Here is a 14,726-nt window from a genome sequence, read left to right on the forward strand (position 1 = left end):
TAATCTGTCTTAATGACTGTGGAGATCAAATATTCCAACACACCAAGGTTAAAGAACAGCTCATGTTTTTGCACTGAGATGTGGCAAACTGCCACAGATATTTAAAAAAAATTGACTGAAAAGTAAACTTTAATTGGATACTGAGCTAGTGTGCACAACTGCAGAACCACAATCAATAAGCACCTCATAGAAAGAAAAGGAAATTAATTGGGAACAGGGAGAGCACATGCAAGACCAGCGCTGCCTCAGCCCCTCTGTGGTATCCCTGCCCATCATATGAGAGCCAGCATCTTCCTCTCTACAAAGGGAATGTGTTTTCCACAGAGAAAATAGCTATCATTTGACTCAAAAATGACAAGCCCGTCATTTGAAAACTCAGCATTTTAATAATCTTAAATGCAGCTACGTGAAAGAATTTGCTTAGTTTAAAAATCTAATCTATGATCACTATGATAATTTTTTAAAGTGATATTATTCATCCTTTCACCAGTTATTAAATGGTGAAGTTGGGAGAAAGTATAACTTACCCTTACACACTCCCAGAATAATCCTGGTTAGTAATTCAAGACGTTTCTTTCAGGCATACTATATAAAATGGGGAATAAAGCTCATGTCAGAAAGAGAGCAAGAATCCAATTCAAAATTCAAGCGTCCAGTTTGGAGTTCTGTGATTTCTGCAAAGGTGGATTCTTCACTGTTCAGTATTTTCAGAAAACCACGAAGAGAGAGAATCCTACAAATTGCCTTTGATTTTAAATGGTGCTATTCAGATATCTGATAACACAATCTAATGAGACAGACAAATATAATTCAGTATTTACCTTCAAAGCGACCTGCAGTTTATTGTTTTACAACTTTCTGCTTGTTAATTGACATCACTAATATGTTATGAAGTTACCCATTTAAAATCTGAACAATTTTAAACATTGCTCCATTTCAACATCTTCAAATTTTAAAAAACAAGAGTAAGTTTAAAGTCAAAATATTCTGCAAGGACGATCCTTGCAGTACATCTGGCAATAGGGTGAAGAGTAATATTAGACTGCCATTCTGGCATTTTGAATGTTTCTTCTGAAATCCCTTATGTACTCATGTCTGCACCCCAGGAGGTCAGAGGTATCAGACATTCTTAATGCTTGTAATCTTTGGCTTTAGAAGGCCTTCAATCTAACAAAAAACTGAGCAGTATAGTCTTACTCAATGGAAGCTGTAACTGTGGTTTCAAAAAAAAACTCCTTTACCTAAAATAAGAATGTGGAACTTTTACCACAGAGAGTGGTTGAAGTGAATGGTACAGATACATTTGACAGGAGTGAAAAGGGAATAAATCACAATGAAAGTTTAAAGGAGGAATACATCAAAACCCTTTATTGGCTCATTGGTGCTAATAATCTGCTTCTGTATTGTATTCCCTAACCAATACCGCGTAGAATCTTCTGTGAAAAAACAATCATCCTCCAGTAGGTTAAACTCAATGTTTTCAAAACAGAGAACTATGTTACCAAAATAACATGGCATTTAAGTTGCTTAAGTGTTATGCTAGCTTCCTGGCATAATAATAATGCAGACCGACATACTGAGGACTTGTAAGTCCTTCTATGCCGGTCTGTACGACGAAAAGGCCACAGAATTCACAGCCTCCCGCAACTTCCTGTCATCTATCATGCAGGTCTTAGACAACGGCAAGCGGGAGAGTCTGGATCAGCCACTGACCCTGGACGAGCTGACAGGCTCCATCCATTCCTTTGGGTCGAGTAAGACTCCCGGAAGCAACGGCTTACCGGCTGAGTTGTACTCGGCTCTGTGGAACTGGATGGGCCCAGACCTGCTGGAAGTGTACAATGCTTTGCTTCTGGCCGGCAGCATGTCACAGTCCACGAGGAAGGGCATCATCACCCTCATCTACAAGCAGAAGGGGGAAAGGGAGGACATTAGAAATTGGAGACCCATCTCTCTCCTGAATGTGGATTACAAGATCCTGTCCAAGGCTATCGCCAACAGGGTCAAGTCTGCTCTGAGACAGGTGATCCACCCGGACCAAACCTGTGCTGTACCGGGCAGGAAGATCTCAGACAGCCTCACGCTGCTGAGGGACACCATCACCTACGTGCAGGACAGGGGGGTGGACGCCTGCCTGGTCAGCTTAGACCAGGAGAAAGCCTTCAACCGGATATTGCACACGTACATGGCAGACGTGCTCTCCAAAATGGGATTTGGGGAGGGAATCTGGAATTGGATTAGACTGCTCTACACAGACACCTGTAGTGCAGTCCAGGTCAACGGGTGGGAAACAGAAAGCTTCCCCATCAGGTCTGGGGTCAGGTAGGGCTGCCCTCTCTCCCCTGACTTGTTTGTGTGCTGCATTGAACCCTTTGCCTAAGCCATCAGGACGGATGAGGGCATAAGAGGGGTGATGCTGCCAGGCAGTGGAGGGACCCAAGTGAAAACCTCCCTGTACATGGACGACGTCACCGTCTTCTGCTCTGATCCGAGGTCAGTTCGCAGGTTGACTGGCATCTGCGAACAGTTCGAGCTGGCGTCGGGGGCCAGGGTCAACCGCACGAAGATCGAAGCCATGCTCTTCGGCAACAGGCCCGACCGATCCAGCGTCCCCTTCACCATCAGGTCTGACCACGTGAAGGTGTTGGGGATCTGGTTCGGGGGGGCTGAGGCGAGCAACAAGAACTGGTAGGAGCGGACTGCCAAGGTGCAACAGAAACTGGGACTGTGGGGAGGGCGCTCCCTGGCAAGAACCTGGTCATCAGGTGTGAGGTGCTCTCAGGGCTGCTGTACTTAGCACAAGTGTGGCCCGTGCCCCGCTCACCCGGGCTGTCTTCAGATTCGTCTGGGGATCTAAGATGGAGCGGGGGAGACGGACCGTCATGCACAAGTCCCTGGACAATGGGGGCAAAAACGTCCCCAATGTCGCCCTCACCCTGATGGCCAGCTTCGTGTGTGGCTGCATCAGGTTGTGTGTGGATCCCAGATACGTGGGCACAAAGTACCATTATGTGCCCAAGTTCTACCTGTCGCCCTGGTTACGAAGGAAGGGTCTGGCCCGTTTCCCGTGCAACACCCCTGTCAGCTGGTCATTGCCTCCATACCTGTCCTTCGTAGAAAAATTCTTCAAGGCCAACGCGCTCAGTGGGGTGGTTCCCTGAACAGACTGTCCAGTATATCTGGCAAAATGCCTCATTGCCAGACCTCACCAACAGGCACAAAGATCTCGCCTGGCTGGCTGTGAGAGGGGCCCTCCCACTCAGATCCCTCCTGTACACCCGGAATGTCGTCTCTGCACCCCACTGCCCACGGGAGGACTGCAGTGAGGAGGAATCGGTGACTCACCTCTTTGCACACTGTGGGTTCGCAAAGAAGGTGTGGAGGAGAATGGAAGGGACAATGCAAAGATTCATGCCCAGCAGCTGCGTTACCGAGGACTCCGTGATCTACGGGCTGTTCCTGGGGACACATACGGAGACAAACATCCGGTGCTGCTGGCAGATCATCAATTCGGTGAAAGACGCGCTTTGGTCTGCCCGAAACTTGGTGGTCTGCCAGCACATGGAGATGTCGGTGACTGAATGCTGCCGACTGGCTCACTCTCACCTGCAGGAGTACGTGCTGAGGGACGCACTCAAGCTTGGTGCGGCCACCGCGAAGGCCCGGTGGGGAAGGACCAGAGTCTAAGGTTCATCACCCGTGGGAGTGGGAGGGGTCGGGTGGGGAGGAGAATAACCCTCATCAGTGGTGTGGACAGATGAATCAACATGGTGCCCCAGGAGTGGGTGGAATTGTTAATTTGGAAAAGGAATTAGAGCCAATGCCTGCCTTTATTGTTGATAATTTTATTGTAAGTAAGTCTTAACTCTTGACCAAGGGTTGAGAGTAAATGAACGATTTATTGTAAACATCTTTCATTTGTATATGAACAGAGAGTCAATGCATAATTTTATTGTAAATAACTTTATTTATTGAATAAGGACTCAGGGTCAATGAAGGTTTTTTTCATGTGTATATAACTTTATTTTGTAATACTTCTGAATAAAGTAGATTTGCAGGGAAAAAAAAATAATGAGAAATTGGTATTACCTCATTACCAGTAAGTGCAGGCACAGGAACGCATCAGATGGGCACTATGAAGTTAATAATAAGTCACGGAATTTACTTTTGTTTGTACCTTGGTGGCCAACCCAAAATTCCACATGGTCCTTTCCTGCTTCACTGTCTTAAGTTGTTATAAGGACCATGCTGGAGTTGACACCCAAGTTCCTAGAAGAAGAACCTGGTGAAGAAAGACACACCCACCTCTACAGCATGCATGTAGGCCTCTGTTGAACAACATTTTGTTTCCTCTTGCTAGAGAAGAGCAGGCAGGCAGGGGAGGATTCTGTGATAATTGTGTATCCCAACAACATCTACTGCCCATGTTCACGGCCTTTTCTTGCTCCTACATTGCCTTACAGGTGTCAGACCGTAAACTGGGAATAAACAGAAAGTGATTCTACTCCTGCAATGTGCAGCTGGCATGTGACTGTGAGGAATGAATCACACAGGTTACACTGGTTGCTGCTTTGATATCTTTACTCCACAACAGCTCAGTGTGTCATCTGCATTCCACTCTGCAGAAGTATTGAGGCCGTGATCATCCAGCGTCAGCTGCAGTGGCTGGGGCACGTGATAAGGATGCCCCCATGTCAGCTACCCTGCAGACTGTTATACGGCCAGCTACATCATGGTCGATGCTCAGCTGGAGGGCTGAAGAAGTGCTACAAGGATCAGATGAAGAATGCTTTAAGGAAGTGCAAGATCAGACCCGAGGACCTGGAGGATGTTGCTGCTGACCGTACCACTTGGCGACAGCTGTGTAGGGACGGGGTTCGTATTCTGGAGATGGAAGGAACAATCAGAAGACAGCAGAAGAGAGCCAGGAGAAATACAGCCATGGTTGCCACCACTACCACCACCACTACTACATATACATGTCCCACCTGCAATAGAGCTTGTGGGTCCAGAATAAGACTGCATAGTCATCAAAGATCTCACCGTTAAAGGAATGGACATTGTCATCAGATTTCGATGGACAACCAAAGAATCCACCATAACAAATCAAGGCTTGCTGTAGAATGCCAATGACAATATTTGAATAATTTAGCATACCAAAAGCATCAATTCCACTGCCCAAATTGTACCTGGGAGCTCAACAAATTCATACTGGTCTGCTGCACTCTCCACTAACTCCCTTTCCGGAGGACAGTGGCCATGCCACCAGCAATACCTCTGGCAGAAGGAGGAAGTATTCAAGGAAGGGCAGAAGGAAAGGAAAGAACCAGAAATACCAAAGGCTGACCCATTTGTGAACAAGTCACCCCACTATAATACCAAGTTCACGTTCCTTTCTTGCAGTGTCCACTTGACCACTGTGTCAAAAAGGTCATTCCAAAACTCATTTCCAACTCAATCCATGACTTAGCTGGCAAACAGGCAACAGCAAAAGTACTGGTGAAATGGCAATGATGCAAGGACACACGACGTTGTCCTGGAAATGGGCAGCAAGTCATATTCTAAAGAGCTATGGCCCTTTTTCTGTAGTGATCTTAGTAAACTGCTAAACCAACAATGGTACACACCTCACCAGACCCCTTGACCCTCCAGTGACAGCAGTCTGAAGCCCTGTTCGTCTTTGCCCTGGCCTGTCTGCAAACCTTCATCCTCAATAACTCACCACATGATGTTCCCACTCAAGCTAACTTCAGATTTACACTGTGTAGGTTATTGATGCTGTTTTTTAGATTTATGGCCGAAAATGCATTAAATTTGCCTTTTGCACACATGTGAAATTATTGAACTTCTGGTACACAACATGCACTTACTTAGGGCTATAAATATGTAATAATGAACATCAATCTACTTCCATTGTCTACAGGACCAGCCAAGGCACTGTATTTCTTTTACAAAGTAAACTTGATTCACAATTTTTAAAAAGGTTACAAAAGTAAACCGTTCAATGCCTTTACACACTTGGTCGATGCTTTTCGTACATTCATACACATCAATAGCAAGCACTGCTGCCACTCATGGACTGGTGCACTGACTACTACAATAATTGAGGAGCTTCCTCACCCTCCAATAAGAGAAGAACTCCACATCCTGGTCTTTCCCAACCGAGTCCTTGCATTGGCTGCACTAAGATGCAGTGCGTCCCCCAGCATGTCCCCCTGCAGCGCAGAACATGCTCGTCGGCAACATTCCCCCAAGGATATCTCGATATGATGGCGGACCAGATAACTGTCTCTTTCACCAAGTTGATGGTCTGCCAGCAGCTGTTGATGCTTGCCTCCGTATGTCCCCCTGGGAACAGCCGTAAATCAGAGCGTCCTCCCTCACACAGCTGCTCGGGATGAAATGCAGCATCTTTCTCCACACCCTGTTTGCAATCCTGCAGTCTGCAAAGGGGTAAGCTACGATCTCTTCCCCACTACAGTCGTCCCGTGGGCAGCACGCATGACCAGCAATACAGAGAGGATCTGACTGGGAAGGGCCTTCTTACTACCAAACAGGCAAGGTCTTGGGGCCTGTTGGCAAGGTCGAGCAACACAGCCAAGTCACTGCAAAATTTTTTTATATATAAAAATAAACTTAATTCGTAATAGAAAAAAATCTGCAAGAATAAACCATTCAATGCCTTTTCATTCTTTACATTCACACACATCAATAGCACTGTTGCCACTTACTGGACTCTCCGGAGTGGTACACTACTACAATCATAATTATTAGACTCTCTGGGGTGGTACACTACTACAGTAATAATTATTGGACTCTCTGGGGTGATACACTACTACAATAATAATTGAGAGGTTCACCCCCCCGGCCCCTCCCTCTCCAGTAGAAGAACCCTACACTGTGACCCTGCCCCATCACGCCCTTGTGATGGCTGCACCATCTTCAGTGTGTCCCTCAGCACAACCCCTGCAGCTGGGAATGTGCCAGTCAGCAGCATTGCTCTACATACATTATAATGTGCTGTAGATGCAGAGCATCACTCTTCCTCCATCCAGGCCTCCAGTGTCCTTCCATGCATTTACTTCTAGAACACACCTCACCGTTAAGTGGTGCAGGCTGACCTTAGGAGCAGCCTGCTCAGATTAGGTGGTGGCAGTCACAAAGGACATCAGGGCCATTGATGAAGCATACAACCAGTCAGCACAACAATTACCACTGATTGCTTGCTTCAATCGTCTCTATTAGGAGATCGCATGAAACTGGTTTGTCAACTCCATCAAACCAATGAGCAAAGGTTAATCCTGAATGATAGTTTCTTCATTTTGAGTACTGTTCAAGATCATTTCCCATGCACCAGCATCTGTTTATCTGTTACTGGCACAAACAAGCATCTTTATTGGATCTCAACCAGAAATTCTTCTCTGCTATTGACATCCAACTTTTATTTATTTACTTATTGAGACACAGTGCAATAGCCCCTTCCAGATCTTCAAGGCGTGCTGCCCAGCAATCCCCTAGCTTAATCATGGGACAGTTTATAATCAGCAATTAAGCTACCAAACAGAACATCTTTGGACCATAGGAGGAAAGTGAAGGACCCAATGGAAACCCATGCGGTCATGGGGAGAACGTACAAACACCTTACAGGTAGTGGTGGCAAAATTGATGGGTAGAGCAACGTGTAAATAGAGATGGGTTACACTTGATTAAACTGCTTCTGATTAAACATTTCCAGGGTCTCCGCACTTCTTTATTGTTGAATTGCTCCATTTCTATCTACTTCATTCTGCTTCAGTTGTGCTACATTTCCTCTCTCTACTCATGAGAGGCCCCTTGGGTAAGAGTGACCATAATATGGTGGAATTCTTCATTAAGATGGAGAGTGACATAGTTAATTCAGAAACAAAGGTTCTGAACTTAAAGAAGCGTAACTTTGAAGGTATGAGACGTGAATTAGCTAAGATAGGCTGGCAAATGATACTTAAAGGTTGACGGTGGATATGCAATGGCAAGCATTTAAAGATCGCATGGATGAACTACAACAATTGTTCATCCCAGTTTGGCGAAAGAATAAATCAGGGAAGGTAGTGCACCCATGGCTGACAAGGGAAATTAGGGATAGTATCAATTCCAAAGAAGAAGCATACAAATTAGCCAGAAAAAGCGGCTCACCCGAGGACTGGGAGAAATTCAGAGTCCAGCAGAGGAGGACAAAGGGCTTAATTAGGAAGGGGAAAAAAGATTATGAGAGAAAACTGGCAGGGAACATAAAAACTGACCGTAAAAGCTTTTATAGATATGTGAAAAGAAAAAGATTGGTTCAGGCAAATGTAGGTCTCTTACAGTCAGAAACAGGTGAATTGATCATGGGGAACAAGGACATGGCAGACCAATTGAATAACTACTTTGGTTCTGTCTTCACTAAGGAGGACATAAATAATCTTCCGGAAATAGTAGGGGACAGAGGGTCCAGAGAGATGGAGGAACTGAGGGAAATACATGTTAGTAGGGAAGTGGTGTTAGGTAAATTGAAGGGATTAAAAGGCAGATAAATCCCCAGGGCCAGATGATCTGCAACCCAGAGTGCTTAAGGAAGTAGCCCAAGAAATAGTGGATGCATTAGTGATAATTTTTCAAAACTCTTTAGATTTTGGACTAGTTCCTGAGGATTGGAGGGTGGCTAATGTAACCCCACTTTTTAAAAAAGGAGGGAGAGAGAAACCGGGGAATTATAGACCGGTTAGCCTAATATCGGTGGTGGGGAAAATGCTAGTGTCAGTTATCAAAGTTGTGATAACAGCACATTTGGAAAGCAGTGAAATCATCGGACAAAGTCAGCATGGATTTGTGAAAGGAAAATCATGTCTGCCGAATCTCATAGAATTTTTTGAGGATGTAGCTAGTAGAGTGGATAGGGGAGAACCAGTGGATGTGGTATACTTGGATTTTCAAAAGGCTTTTGACAAGGTCCCACACAGGAGATTAGTGTGCAAACTTAAAGCACATGGTATTGGGGGTAAGGTATTGATGTGGATAGAGAATTGGTTGGCAGACAGGAAGCAAAGAGTGGAATAAACGGGACCTTTTCAGAATGACAAGGCTCAGTGCTGAGACCCCAGTTGTTTACAATATATATTAATGACTTAGATGAGGGAATTAAATGCAGCATCTCCAAGTTTGCGGATGACACAAAGCTGGGTGGCAGTGTTAGCTGTGAGGAGGATGCTAAGAGGATGCAGGATAACTTGGATAGGTGAGGTGAGTGGGCAGATTCATGGCAAATGTAATTTAGTGTGGATAAATGTGAGGTTATCCACTTTGGTGGCAAGAACAGGAAAACAGATTATTATCTGAATAGTGGCCAATTAGGAAAAGGGGAGGTGCAACGAGACCTGGGTGTCATTGTCCACCAGTCATTGAAAGTGGGCATGCAGGTACAGCAGGCGGTGAAAAAGGCGAATGGTATGCTGGCACTCATAGCAAGAGGATTTGAGTACAGGAGCAGGGAGGTACTACTGCAGTTGTACAAGGCCTTGGTGAGACCACACCTGGAGTATTATATGCACTTTTGGTCCCCTAATCTGAGGAAAGACATTGTTACCATAGAGGGAGTACAAGGAAGGTTCACCAGATTGATTCCTGAGATGGCAGGACTTTCATATGATGAAAGACTGGATCGACTAGGCTTATACTCGCTGGAATTTAGAAGATTGAGGGGGGATCTTATTGAAATGTATAAAATCCTAAAAGGATTGGACAGGCTAGATGCAGGAAAATTGTTCCCAATGTTGGGGAAGTCCAGAACGAGGGGTCACAGTTTAAGGATAAAGGGGAAGCCTTTTAGGACCGAGATGAGGATAAAGTTCTTCAGACAGAGAGTGGTGAATCTGTGGAATTCTCTGTCACAGGAAACAGTTGAGACCAGTTCATTGGCTATATTTAAGAGGAAGGTAGATATGGCCCTTGTGGCTAAAGGGATCAGGGGGTATGGAGAGCAGGCAGGTACAGGGTTCTGAGTTGGATGATCAGCCATGATCATACTGAATGGCGGTGCAGGTTCGAAGGGCTGAATGGCCTACTCCTGCACCTATTTTCTATGTTTCTACATTACTTTGTCTCAAATTCCCTTCTTATCTTGTCCCACTTTTTTGTTTCCCTCTTGCATTTCCCCCCCCCAATTTTTCTTTTATCTTCTTTGCTTTGTACAACTTCTGCTGCTCCTTGCCTAGTCACACTATCAGCACCACATTGCATTCAATGATGATGTTGATGACAGACAAAAGATGTTCAAAGAGACCCTGTTTGTTGGCTCTTGAACGGTACTTTGGATTTTGCAGATGGCAGGGCAGTTAGATTGTTCCGTGATGGGCTGGCCATAGTCCAGCTGGAACACTGGTGAGAAGCATGAATAAAAATCGCTCACCTCTGATAAGAAGAGTTGGCAATAGTCATCAATCTGGCAGTTATATTACAACAGACAGACCTTCCAACAGTTTCAGGCGGGAGTCATTTTGGTGTAGTTTCTTTTTATAGAATTGAGAGCTGTTCCTCAAGTTGTTGGAAGCAGGACAGATTATTTTACTGTCAAAAACTGACAACTCAGTTCAGGTCTGATGTTTAGTGTAAATGTTTCAAGTTTTCTGGTATAAAGGTTGAAACAAACTCTCTAATAAGCTCTATGGAGCACAGTAAGGAGATAAAATATCACGTACTTTCACCATGCATAATACTGATCACTACCTTGGTGTTTATTTGATTTTGATTCATTTTATTCAATATGCGTGGAACACCTGAGCAGTCACTAGACATCATTACTCTGTTATCCTTGTCATCCATCAGGGATTTGCCCTACAAAAAAACTTTCCACAGAGATTTTGTATTTCCAAACATTAATCAAATAGCAATAGTATAGATAACAATAATTACACCTTCATTGCTGATTGAAAGATTGCTTCCTGCCAGCCTATTAAGGAGGACATTTACTGTACTTGGGCTTTTCATTACAGTCCATCTACATACATGGGCAAAACATACTATAAAATTACTGGACAATTGTAGGCACACGCTAACACACAGTTAGCGCGATGCTTTACAGCACCGCGATCAGCGATCAGGGTTCCACTTCCACCACCGTCTGTAAGCAGTTTGTACATTCTCCCCGTGACCATGTGGGTTTTCTATGGTTTTCTCCCACATTCCAAAGACTTATGGATTAGGATCAGTAAGCTGTGGACATGCAATGTTAGCACTGGAAACATGGTGACAATCACCAGCACATCATAGAACCATAGAACACTACAGCACAGAAAACAGGCCATTCGGCCCTTCTAGTCCATGCCTAAACTTTATTCCGCTAGTCCCATTGACCCGCATCTAGTCCATAACCCTCCAGACCTCTCCCATCCATGCATTTATCCAACTTATTCTTAAAACTTAAGAGTGAGCCCGCATTTACCATGTCAGATGGCAGCTCGTTCCACACTCCCACCACTCTCTGTGAAGAAGTTCCCCCCAATGTTCCCCCTAAACCTTTCCCCTTTCACCCTAAAGTCATGTCCTCTCGTATTTATCTCTCCTAATCTAAGAGGAAAGAGCCTACTTGCATTTACTCTGTCTATACCCCTCATTATTTTGTAAACCTCTATCAAATCTCCCTTCATTCTTCTACACTCCAAGGAATAAAGTCCTAACCTGTTCAATCTTTCCCTGTAACTCAACTCCTGAAGACCCAGCAACATCCTAGTAAATCTTCTCTGCAATCTTTCAATCTTACCTTCCTATAGTTAGGTGACCAGAACTGCACACAGTACTCCAAATTTGACCTCACCAATGTCTTATACAACCTCACCATAACATCCCAACTCCAATATTCAATACTTTGATTTATCAATGCCAAAAATGCCAAAAGCCTTCTTTACAACCCTGTCTACCTGTGACGCCACTTTCAGGGAATTATGTATCTGAACTCCCAAATCCCTTTGTTCCTCCGCACTCATCACTGCCCTACCATTTACTGTGTATGTCCTATCTTGATTGGTCATCGACTCAAACAACACATTTCACTTTACATTTCGATATCTCAATACACATGGGACAAATAAAACTCATCCTTTAAGATCTTTCCTCTATAGGCACAAGCGTAAACCTCAGCTGAGACTTGGCATGTAAAAAAGATTCACTTGGATACACATTAGAGTTTTTTGATGACTAACGATTAATCATGCTAAATGCTGATAAGAAATATCAACATCAATTCAATACAGCTCTCTGTTGCACATTAAAAGCAAAAATATTTCACTGAATTGCAAGTGGAGTATTCAAAGTGGCCTGCTTACACTACAGTTGGTTTGTTATGGCCATCACATTGCTGTCTAATTCAGGACAGTATTTTTTGAAATAAATCTCCCAAATCATTTCTTTCTCAGCCTCCTCCCCGTCTCTGAAAGATACAAGTATTCCATAGGTCACAGTAATATTCCAGCATCTAATCTAGATGTTTAATCCCCAAATACAAATTAAGCAACAGAGGCCCCAGTAGTTCAACTTTAGCAAGGCATGTCCTCCCCCCATTTCTACATCCCAGTTACCAAGAAGGCAATGAATCAAAATTAAGTGCACATCTTGTATCAGGATACTGTAAAGTATACATTTATGGAGACAGATTTATGGATCAGGTTCAGAGGTGTAAAATGCATTCTGGATCTAAAATTCTATACACGATTGGAGCTTGATTCCAGAGCATGACTCGGCAATCACTTCCGGACAGGTACAACTCTGTATAACAATAACTGGATTTCAATGAAAATCATATTTCACCGTAAAGCTTGCAGTTCTGATGTCTTTCTGTGCACCTGGAAGTCTAGTCCTTTCAGGCTTTAAGTTATCTCACAAAACCACAAAAAGTACTCAACTCAACTAATACCAAAGAATGAACTGTAGGCCATAAGAGATATGAGCAGTACGACACCATTTGACCTAACAAGTCTGCTGTGCCATTCATCGTGGCTGATCAATTTTCCCTCTCAAACCCTGTCTCCTGCCTTGTCTCTATAAACTTTCACACCCTGACTAATCAAGGTCCTATCAGCTTCCACCTTAAATACACCCAATGACTTGGCCTGCAGAGCCACCTATAGCAATGAATTCCCCACACTCACCACTCTCTAGCTAAAGAAATAACTCCTCATTTCTGTTCTAAATGGGCATCCCTCTATTCTGAGGCAGTGTCCTCTGATCCTAGACTCACCCACTACAGGAAACACCCTCTCCACATCACTCTGTCTAAGTCTTTCAACATTTGATGGGTTTCATTCAGACTCCCCCACCCCAGCAAATTCATCTGAATTCCAGCACGTATTGGTCCAGAGCCTCAAACGTACCTCATACAATAACCCTTTCAGTCCCGGAATCATTCTCATGAACCTCCTCTGAACCCTTTCCAATGTCAGTACATCTTTTCTTAGATAGGCGGCCCAAAACTACTCACAACACTCCATGAAGACCTCACCAGTGCCTTAAAGAGCCTCGGCATTACATCTTTGCTTTTATATTTTAGTCCTCGCAAAATGAATGCTTACATTGCATTTGCCTTCCTTACTGCTGACTAAACCCGCGTTAGCCTTTAGGGAATCCTACATGAGGACTCCCAAGACCCTTTGCACCTATCTTTGAATTTTATGCCCATTGAGAAAATAGGCTATGCTTTTGTTCCTTCAAAGTGCATGACCACAGACTACTCAACACAGTATTCCATCTGCCATTTCTTTGCCCGTTCTCCTAATCTATCTAAACGCTTCTGCAGTTTTTCTGCTTCCTCAACACTACCGGCCTGCCCACCTATCTTTGTAACATCCGCAAACTAGGCCACAAAGCCATTGATTTTATCATCCAAATCATTGACGTACAACATGAATAGAAGCAGTCCCAACACAGACCTCTGTGGAACACCACAAGTCACTAGCAGCCATCAAGAAAGGCTCCCTCTAATTCCTATATTTTGCCTCCTGCCAATCAGCCAATCCCCCATCTGTGCCAGCATCTTTCCTGTAATACCACGGGCTCCTATCTTGTTAAGCAGCCTCATGTACAGCACCTTGTTGTAGGCCTTCTGAAAACCACGTTCACAACATCCACTGCTTTGCCTTTGTTTATCCTGTTTTTTTTAATTCCACAAAGAACTCTAACAGATTTGTCAGGCAAGATTGCCCTTAAGGAAACCATGCTGACTCTGGCCTATTTTATCATGTGTATCCAAGTACCTTGATACCTCATCCTCAACAATCACCTCTAAAATCTTCCCAACCACTGAAGTCAGGCTACCTAGCCTATAATTTCTTTCCTTTTGCCTCTCTCAATTCTTGAAGAGTGGAGTGATATTTGCAATTTTTCAATCCTCTGGAACCATGTCAGAATCTAGTGATTCTTGAAAAACCATTACTAATTCATCCACAATCTCTTCAGCTCATTCTTTCAGAATCCTGGGGTGTAATCCATCGGTTCCAGGTGACTTATCTACCTTCAGACCTTTAATCCTCCCATGCAACTTCTTCCTAGTAATGGCAATTGGGCTCACTTCTGCCCCTGCCATTCACGAACTTCTGGCATATTGCTAGTGTCTTCCACAGTGAAGATGATACAAAATACTTTAGTTCATCTGCCACTTCCCTGTCCCCCTTTACTACCTTCGCAACATCATTTTCCAGCAGACCAATTTCTATTCTCATCTC

General features: G+C 44.1%; 1 protein-coding gene across 3 annotated transcripts in view; it reads right to left on the reverse strand.

Annotated features, from left to right (window-relative positions):
- sorcs2 (sortilin-related VPS10 domain containing receptor 2) overlaps positions 1-14,726 on the reverse strand; it is a 738,192-nt gene that overhangs the window by 385,200 nt on the left and 338,266 nt on the right. The gene's annotated exons all lie outside the window — the stretch shown is intronic.

The sequence above is a fragment of the Mobula hypostoma genome, chromosome 4, assembly GCF_963921235.1.
Source record: "Mobula hypostoma chromosome 4, sMobHyp1.1, whole genome shotgun sequence".
In the NCBI taxonomy this organism is placed as follows: Eukaryota; Metazoa; Chordata; class Chondrichthyes; order Myliobatiformes; family Myliobatidae; genus Mobula; species Mobula hypostoma.